Here is a 10,220-nt window from a genome sequence, read left to right as displayed (position 1 = left end):
AGTCACTTGAGACTTCTTTTTGGAGAATTCTTTGTACCCCATTTTAAAATTGTGCTTTTTATATCAAGTTTTCTGAGTTCTTTATATATTATGCATATTATCCCTCCATTGGATATGCAGTTGGTAAAAATATTTTGTTATTTTGTGTGTGTATACACCAGCCTCTGTGAACTCATATGCTTCTTGCTTCGTTGATTTAGAGGACTTTGTAATACTGGTGTCCTTCATCTCCTCTGACTCTTATAATCTTTCTGCTTCTTTTCCTTGAGATTCTCTGAGCTCTGAGGGGAGGGATTTGATGGAGGCCACCAATTTAAATTCTCACTCCCCATGATGTCTGGCTGTGGGTATCTGCGCATCTGTTCCCGTCTGCTGTTGGAAAAAGCCTCTCTGGTGATGACTGGATAAGACATTGCTCTATAAGTATAGTAGAATATTTTAAAGAATTATTTCATTATTTTTTTTCCTTTGGCCATTCATATTTGGTTATACCTTAGTTCTCTGGGCTATCCAGTCTCTATTTCCCAGACATTCAGGCAGTGAAAAGCATGATCTCTCTTTCATAGCATGGGTCTCAAGTTGCATTAGACATTGGTTGGCTACTATTGTATAAGCTGGATTGGTGTTGTTTCTCTTTCCCCAGTGTGCAGAGTACCTTCCTGTACCTAAGAGACTAGGATGTAGGGGTGAAGGCTCTATGCAGGCACCAGCTCAACCTCTTTACTTTCAATGAGCTGTGTGGATGTTGTCCTTATCAATAGAGTTCTACTATCAGTTTTAAGAGAGTGACCTCAGGGAACAACTCAACTGAATGCAACCCAGTCCCACCAGTGGAAGCCTTGCGTACTTACAAAAAGATGGCCAGCTCAGAATCCATATCCTCTATTATTAGGAATTCTCACTAGATTCTCATAGATTCCAGGAAGTTTCTACTGCACCAAGTTTCCCTCTGCCCCTCCAGTATCTCCCCGATTCCAGCTTTGTCTCCCTGCACTCTCTCCCTCTATTTCCTCCCATGTGATCCCTCCTAATCCTGTCTGCAACTGTCCCCAGTCTTTCCTGAAAATCTATTCTATTTCCCCTTTCCAGAGAGATCCATGTGTGTCACCTAAAGCCTTCCTCTTTAGGTAACATTTCTGGGACTGTGATTTATAGCTTGATTATCATTTACTGAACAGCTAATATCCACTTAAAAGTGAAAACATATCATATCCATCTTTCTGTGTCTGGGGTTACCTCACTCAAAACAGTATTTTTTTTTTCTAAGGTGCATCCATTTGCCTGCAAATTTCATGATGTAATTTTTTTTTCAAGAGCTAAATAATACTCCATTGAGTAAATGTACCACATTTTAAAAATCTGTTCTTTTTTTTCACTTTTTTTATTTTATTAATTACACTTTATTCATTCTGCATCCCCCCATAAGCCCCTTTCTCCTCCCCTCCCGATCCCACCCTCCCTCCCCTTTCTGCATACATGCCACTCCCCAAGTCCACTGATAGGGGAGGTTCTCCTCTCCTTTCTGATCTTAGTCTATCAGTTCACATCAAAAGTGGCTGCATTGTCCTCTGCTGTGGCCTGGTAAGGCTGCTCCCTTCTCAGGGGGAGGTGACCAAAGAGCAGGCCAATCAGATTATGTCAGAGTAAAAATCTGTTCTTTTACTGAGGGACATCTAGGTTGTTTACAGTTTCATGCTATTATGAATAAAGCTGTAATGAACATAGATGAGCATATGTCCTCCTGGTAAGATGAAGTGTCTTCTGGGTCTATACTCAGGAGTAGTATATCTGGGTCTTCAGGTAGGTTGATTCCCAAGTTTTTGATGAACCACCATATTGATTTCCATAGTGGTTATATTATATAAGTTTGCACTCCCACCAGCAATGGAAGAGTGTTCCTCTTTATGTTCTTACCTGCATGAGCTGTTGTGCTGGCTAGTCTTGTGTGACCTTGACATATAGACTAGAGTTATTTGAAAGGATGGAACTACAGTTGGGAAAATTACTTTATAAGATCCAACTGTAAGACATTTAAAGATTTTTACTCCCATCTTCATGTCTTGATCAGTTTTCTTCACCTGCTTTAGCTGTTTATGTTTTCCTAGATTTATTTAAGGGTGTTATTTATTTCCCTCATACTTTAGCTGATATTTTCCTGGATATCCTTAAAGTATTTATTCATTTCCTCTTTAAGGGCTCTGTTATTTTTACATAGGCTGTATTTAGTTCTTTTTCTTATGCTTCAGCTATATTAGAATGTTCAGTGGCTGCTGTGGTAACATTGCTGGGCTCCAGTGGAGACTTATTGTCCTGGTTTTTATTGATCGTGGTTGTACACTGACCTCTAGGCATCTGGGGTTAGGATGTTTATAGGTCTGGGTGATGGTATCTGGCTTTGTCTCTGTTGGATGAGTGTTTTGTTTCTTGGTTTATGTTTCCTCCTTCAACTCCAGGAGACTGTGCTGGTGTGTGCTGCCTGGTAGAAAATATTTTGTGGACTTGTTTTCCTGGCCTATTCAGGATATGTTTACAGGCTGTGACTGCTGGCGTTGGAGCCTAGGATAATGGGATGAGTTGGAGGAAGAAATGCTGGAGATGATCTTTGTAATCTGTTGGCTGTGAGGGCAGAGAGAAAGAGAGGGATTGGGTCAGGAGGAAGAGAAAGAGAGGGGTGTTTCTGCTGCCTACTTGTTACCTTGGCAGGAAAGGGGGCACCTTCTGAGGCTGGGTGCCGGGACAAAGCAAGACGGCGAAGAGCTATGGGACTGATGAGAGCAGGTGCCAGTGAATGCTGTCATGGGTGTTCTGCTGCAGAGCTGGGAATTAGGCTGAGAGATTGTCGCTGGGGGAACAGAGGGAGAAGACCTAATTCTGTTTTCTTGGTGATTGTGTCCACACAGGCCTGCAGGCTACAGGCTGACTGGAGGGGTCTTCCTCAGTTGCTCTCTCTCTTATTTTTCTTTCTTTTTGAGACACTGTATTGCACTGAATGTGGAACTCATCATTTCACCTAGCCTGGGCGGGCTTCCAAGCATCAGCCTCTGCCTTTCAGTGCTGGGATTACCAAAGTGTACTGTTAAGCTCTGCTTTTATGTGAGTGCTGGGATCCAAGCTCTGGTCACTTCACTTTTCCAATAACCCCACCCCACCCCCACCCTCCACCCCCACCCCACCCCCACTCCCAACCTCTATCTTACTAAACCGTTCTTACTCTGCCTTACCCTGGCCTGAAGCAAATTTTGAACCTAGAATGAGTCTGCCTTCTTTAGGAAGGATATATAAATCCCAGTTCTTTAAGCACTATACCAGGGCCATATTTCTGTGCCTAAATTGGACTGCTTTTTGGTTTATGCCTTGTTTCATTTTGGAGTTGGATTTGTGAAGGACAGATTTGTGGTGACTTGTTATGGCTTTGGGATGTTGGAGAGCATGTCCCTACAGAAAAAAGCTTGGAAGACAGAGTGGGTTCATTTTTGTGGGCTGGGATGACTGCCAAGTCACACCAGGATTCATGCCCTATTGTGACAGTGCCTGGACTCATTGCTTTGCATGGGCATTTCTTCCCCTATTTACACTCTGGTCACCTCCAGTATGCTGATAGCAGCCAAGAGACATGGTTTTCTGTTACCTCTTATCTGTTTGGAATCTGTTTTTTATTTATTTAACTTTTTATCAGATCTGCAGATTTATCAAACTGGGTGATGTCATTGTCATTTTACTCTAGTTCAAACACATTGCAGTCCAATTGTGTCAGGCCTGTGTTCAGGAGGCTCCAGGGTTCATGTGAGGAGATGATTCTTACCTTTATGACTTAGAATCTAGCTTAATTTTCTCATATTCATGACTTTGATTTTGACTAGTTGGATTACCATCAGGGCATGATGAAGACTACATAGCTCATCCCAAGCTGTATAATACTTAAAACATCGTATAATATCAATGTTGTACAACAAAAACCTAAAGAATACATAGGTTTGTCAGTACAGTGCTTGCCACCTACGCGTGGGGGCACAAATTCAACCTCCAGTGTCTACATAAAAATCTGGGTGTAGTAGCAAATGCTTATATCTCCATCCCTGGGGAGGAGAAAACAAATGAATTCCTAAAGATTGCTGGCCAGCCATCCTATGAAATTTCTGAGCCTCGGGTTCCAGTGAGATGAGATACCCTGTCTTTAGAAAACAAGATAGATGGCTCCTGAGGGAAAACATTTATAGTTGAGACCTCTGGCCTCAACACGCATGCATGTGCACATACACAGTGTAACAAACACAGTACAAACACAAACACGTATACATACCTAAACAAATAGTCATGTATACACATACAAATAAATATAACAGACAGCATCAAGCTTATGCATTCTATAATCAGAGACGTAAAATAATCCATCTTATATTGTGGTGGGAAATGTGATTCAGCTACTAAATTAAAGGAGCGATACTAGGGAGAGAGCCTGTCTTGAGCCTGTTCTTGAATTACAGAGCACTGATGATGGGGAAATGAGAACACAGAAAGCAGAGATAGAGAGAATCCCCAAAACCCCACATCATGTACTTACTACAAAGTTATTGGAAACAAAAATCCAACCTTCTTTTGGTCTCAGAACTGTTGCTGTCAGGGCTATCAGGCCAGCAAACTACCTGGTTTACTTCTAGAACACAGGCCAGCATCCTGCCTGCCCCCACCCTGACTTCTTAAATTCACTGGTGCTGGAACCTATTCTGCTCAGTTAATTTTTTTTTTTCTTCAGATCACTTCCTTTTCTCAGGGAAGAGACATATTTTACACCCACAAGTCTGTTCTTGTTCAATTTATGTTTTATCACTGTAAGGCCTTAAAAGTCTTTAGCATGACACTATATACCCTCATTTATTATGCTTACTTGACACATGAAGTGAGAAGGGGAAGAAGCAGAGAGGGTGGAGGAGGCTGGGTTGTAGACTGAAGGCAGGGAAAAACTCTGTGTGGTCCCCCTTAAACTTAGAAATTAGGGAGGCTCTGAAAAGGCTGGGCATTGGGAGAAGTTCACATAATTAGTATTTACTTTTTGAACTACACTATGATAGGATTTCTCTACCTGCCTCCCTTCAAGGGTTACCATATGATATGCCTACATCAGCCTGATTAGACTATTTTCATGATCAACTTTCTGAAATACTAGGTTTAAATAAAAACACAATAAAAGAAAGAGGATTTAAAAATCTCTTATGGTTTGCCCTGGGTTGGGGAATAGATCAGGTTTAAACTATCCTAACTGGTCATAATCCTCTTCTTTTAAAGTGATCTGGAGGATGGGAGTCCCTGAAGCTTTGCACAAGACCTTAGGAATAGTGTCTCAGGATGACTTCTTCTTTGACTGCCTTATATGATATTTTTTCCCCTCTGAATTACAATTTTATGTATTATCTAATATTTTATACCATACAAAATATATATGGTATATATGTATAATATGTATGTAATTTCACATATACACACACACACACACACACACACACACACACAATCTGACCATGAAGCAAGATTACTCAGCATAACTTCCAGAGATAACCATTATTACAAGTGGTATTTATCTCACCAATCTAAGGTCATGTTTTCTTTCTCCCTCTCAATTATTATGAAGACATTTCCATATATTCCTTGGTGTAACTAGAGTTTGGTTAACTCTATGAGGGTAAAGGAGGGGCGATGAGGTAGGAAAACTAAAACTAAAGGTTTTTGAAAAGCCATAGAGGAACCTACTACCTTACAAACCTCCTAAAACGTATGCATATATGAAACAGATTTAGATGGAGTCAGTATATAATGGAGATATAATGCCCCAACTAGACATCTTTGCCACCAAAGGAAACCTCCAAAGCTAGGAATGGACTATATATTGTTGAGTTATTGATAAAGGGCCTCGTAGACTGCCCTTCCCCAAATACTACAGGCTTTTGTCAAGGGTGTTGGTTGTTCTTCATAACCTGAGGGTAAAGCCCTTTGGTTGAAGACAAGACTTTCTTTTGTACTGAACCTGCAAAAAATCAAGTTGGTACCCAACTAGAACCTTTACCTGTATGAATAACATTCATGGTACTTTGCAAGCTACTGGAAGAGAAAAGTGGTAGCAATACCAGCCAGTTACAAATCCTGAAACCTCTAATGGAAAGTTACCTGTAAGATACTGGTGTAACAGTGGCACAAATGTTATGGAAATAAACAACGATAATTAGATTTAACTTAATGTCTACCCCACGAGATTGAAGCTATGTATGACACTGCTGAAATGGCCAAGAATTTGAGACTAAGGTTACAGGACTATGGTGAAAACTAGAATTATTATTCTGCTAAAGGAACATGGCAGTACAAAGACTGCTAATGGCATACTGATTTAACCAAAGATCAGATCATCAGAGAAGCTTCTTGGAATAGGTGGAAACTAACATAGAGATCCACAACTAGACGATGTGCAGAGAGTAAAGGACTTTGGAGTACTCAGCACTAAATGCGATGTTTTTATTCAAACGCTTTCCTCAAGGATCCAGGATTTATGCAGAAGAGGAGGCAGAATGATTGTTAGAATCATAAATAGTGGATGCTTCCAGGGAAACAACATCTTTCAGACACAAGAGAATTGATATACATATGAACTCACAAAGACAATGACAGCACACACAGGAACAATGTGGGTTGAAGCTATACAAAAACCCAGCGCTAAGAAAGGAAAGTAGACACAAAGTCCCACCCTTAACCAAGAAACTACTTATAATTGATAACTTCTGGGAAAGGAAAAATCAGTTTTTTCCAGTGTACTCTGACTGGGTATATCAACCACACTCCAGAGTAGGCACTCTGTCCATAGTAGTTGGCCAACACAAAACATACACCATTTTGTGTGTGTGTGTGTGTGTGTGTGTGTGTGTGTGTGTATGCACTTATTTTTGTCTTATTGTCTTTTGTAGGTTTGGTTATTAACTTTTTTTTTTTCCTTTATTGTAGGGAGAAAAAGAACCTGAAGTTGGGAAGTGGGGAGATGGGAAGGATGGAGTATTTGAGATGAGTTGTGGGAAAGGAAAATCCATGATTTGGGAGAGGTTTTATGTTTAAAACAAAACAAAACAAAACTATACTGCTAAAGTTTGAAGGAAAATTCACCAAATAACTTTTTTTTTTTCTCTAGGAAATGGTAGCCACCTCATTATGGACAGTTTTTGAAACCTTTCTATGCCAGTTCGAATATCTTTGAGGTCTGGCAAAGAAAGAAGAGAAAGAGCCCTGCCCAAGTAAGCAGTCAGGCAAGGTTTGGGTCCCAGAGACATGTGATCTCTTGCATTGTGTCCTCTAGTTAATTAGCAGTCATTGCTCCTCTGTGGCAGATAGCATATAACTGCTGCCATCGTGCTGCTTTCCAGAGTGGCCCCGCTCAGAAGACAGGGAGCTTAGGAAAATTCAACCTCACAGCTTTGAAGCTTAATTACTTTGTCAGAAGGAAGCCTTTATCAGCCTCCTAGGGAGTCACCTTGGGTGATCTAACACCCACCTTAATATCCGTTGGGGAGTATTTCTTTATAAGCCCCTGATGAAGCAACAACACCCTTTCATTGCAACTAGTCTTCCCGACTTGATCCTTAGGAACCAAATATTTCTGAACTTTTTTTTTTTTTTTTGACAGTACCAACCACAATAGATAATACCTGAAATAGAATCACCTTGGATAATTTAAAAGTAGATACTTCTTAGATTATATTTGGGCCATGCTTTAAATTTCCAACAAAGTTTTATAGCTACTGAAAACGAGATTGGATAAGTGTGGTGGTTTGAATAATAATGGCTACCGTGGCTCGAAGAGTTAAATGCTTGGTCTCCAGGGAGTTGCACCATCTGAAAGGACTAGAATGTGTGACCTTGTTGTAGGAAATGTGTCACTGTGGGTGGACTTTGGGATTTCAAAACACCCATGCCAGGTTTCTTTCTCCTGATGCCTGCAGATCTGGATGTAGACCTCTTGGCTACTTCAACATGTCTGCCTCCATGTCACCATGCTCCCCCAAGACTGAACTTCTGAAAGCTCCAATTAGATGCTTTCCTTTATAAGAGTTCCCACGGCCATGCTCTCTCTTTGCAGCAATAGAACAGTGACTTCAGGCTTAAAGAGAGGCTTTAGGCTAAAAGAGAGGAAGAACTAGTTTGAAGAAAGAGGTATTGCCCAATTAAGCAGTGTTGGTGGAGATGTCATTCAGCTCGTCATTTTCTTAACTCCAGCCCTGCACTGTGCTCCTACAAATTACTAATCTCTGCTATCCCTGAGGGGATCAGTCTGGTTCTACAGGAGGATCTATCTGCTCAGGATGCAGTCATCAGAGATAATTGTTTTCAACTGGAAAGTGTACTGCTCAACTTGTTACTCCTGTAATCCAAGGAAACTGCCTGCCATTTTTGGACAATGAATTATCTTTGTGCTTTCACCTTTGAAAGACAGTGAGGATGGTTATGTAGACAGACACTCCCTAGAGAATAACAAGCCTATGCAAAGTCCTGTAGGAGTTGGAGCCAAAGTAAAGGAGACACACAAATAAAGGCAGAGATTGGTAGTTAACCTTGTGGGACCCAGAGAGGATACAGGGCTTTTTAGAGAGAGCCACTCCAAGCTGCCTATCATAACAGCATTTAGGGATCCCATGTTTACTCTGTTTGTTACTGTTCTCATCATGAGACCGAAGATCGGAATAAAAGCCTCTGGAGGAAGGAAGGGTTTCTTTTCCTCTCAATTTCATAGCAGGGAAGGCATGGTGGTTAAAGCTCCGTTACTGGTGGTAGGAACTTGCCTCACAGCCAAATAAGAAAGCAGCCTCAACACAGGACAGGGAATGGGTTATAACTTATAAACCCTTTCCCATGGGCCTTTGCTTACCAGTTAGACTCTTGTCCCAAACTTTCTATAGCCCCATTGAACGACACCACCATCAGGGGACCAGGGGTTCAGTTAGGCGAGCCTGTGGGGATATTTTACATTCTAGTTTAACCTCTGTAGACTCATGAGCTAGATCTGGAAATGCATTCCAAATCGGCTTTTTAAAAGACTCTCGCCTCTTTGTTACATCATTCACTGTTTCTCTTGTTCTGCCATTTCAATCTCCTGCTTTTATTTGCTTCATTGCTAAATTGTTTTGTTTCTCACTTATACTGCTCTTACTTGCATTTTGAAATTTAAATGTATTTCAAGGAGAATATTTTAGGTTTCATATTTTTTTGGTGCTATCAGTAATGCCTGTGTATAACTGAGTTTGGTGGAGTATGTAAAGTTCTCACCTATTTGGAAGACTGAGTCAGGAGATCACAGGTTAGGCAACTTATCAAGACCACGTTGCAAAAACCAACCACAAAAATGTAATACAAATGTAGCACCTGGGAGGCCGAGGCAAGAATATCACTCCAAGTTTGAGGCCAGCCTGGGTTGCATGGAGTCCCAGGCCAACCTGAGTTTCACAAAGAGATCTCGTTTCAGAAGAAAAGGGAGATGAGAAAATCTCAGTGGTAGTGCCTAGAGTATGTATGTGGGTTCAGTCCCTAAGAATTAAAAAAAAAAAGACCCAATTGAATAAGTACATGTGCACCTGTGTGTGTGTGTGCATGTGTGTGTGTGTGTGTGTGAATGTATGTGGTGGTGTAGGAATGTGGCCCTATTACCTGTCATTGTGTACTTAGTAGGAATGGAACTTAGAGCAGGGAACATTGGAAGATCAAAGAATTATCTATTAATGAAAGGTTATGAGTCATAGGCAAAAGGGAATAGAGCTTTCTTTCAGTTATCAAGGCCAGCAGTATACCCTTACAGTTTTACCTTAAGGATCATCAGCTCTGTTTCATAACTTAGTTTGATAGGGTCTTGATCATCTGTCGTTTCCACAAGACAGTTCTGTGGTCTACTGCACTGATGACATTATGCAGGAGGTGAAAGGAAGGGAAAGAAATCCTATTTGTGTTTTTGGATTCAAGAATCTTGTAGCACAATGAAGTTTTGATTTCAGTGTTGTGAGGGCATGCAGAGACGTTCCTTCTAAGGTGAAGGATGCGTTGTTGCATCTGGCCACTCCTACTGCCAAGAAGAAAGCACGATATTTGGGCTGATTTGGATTGCGCAGAAAACACATTCCTCACTTGCTATTCCAGCTCATATAGCAAGTAACTCTAAAGCTTTGAGTAGGGCCTGGAACGGGAGAAGGCTTTTCTGTGGA

This window comes from Meriones unguiculatus, chromosome 2 (genome assembly GCF_030254825.1).
Source record: "Meriones unguiculatus strain TT.TT164.6M chromosome 2, Bangor_MerUng_6.1, whole genome shotgun sequence".
NCBI lineage: Eukaryota > Metazoa > Chordata > Mammalia > Rodentia > Muridae > Meriones > Meriones unguiculatus.
Note: the sequence above shows the minus strand (reverse complement) of the source record.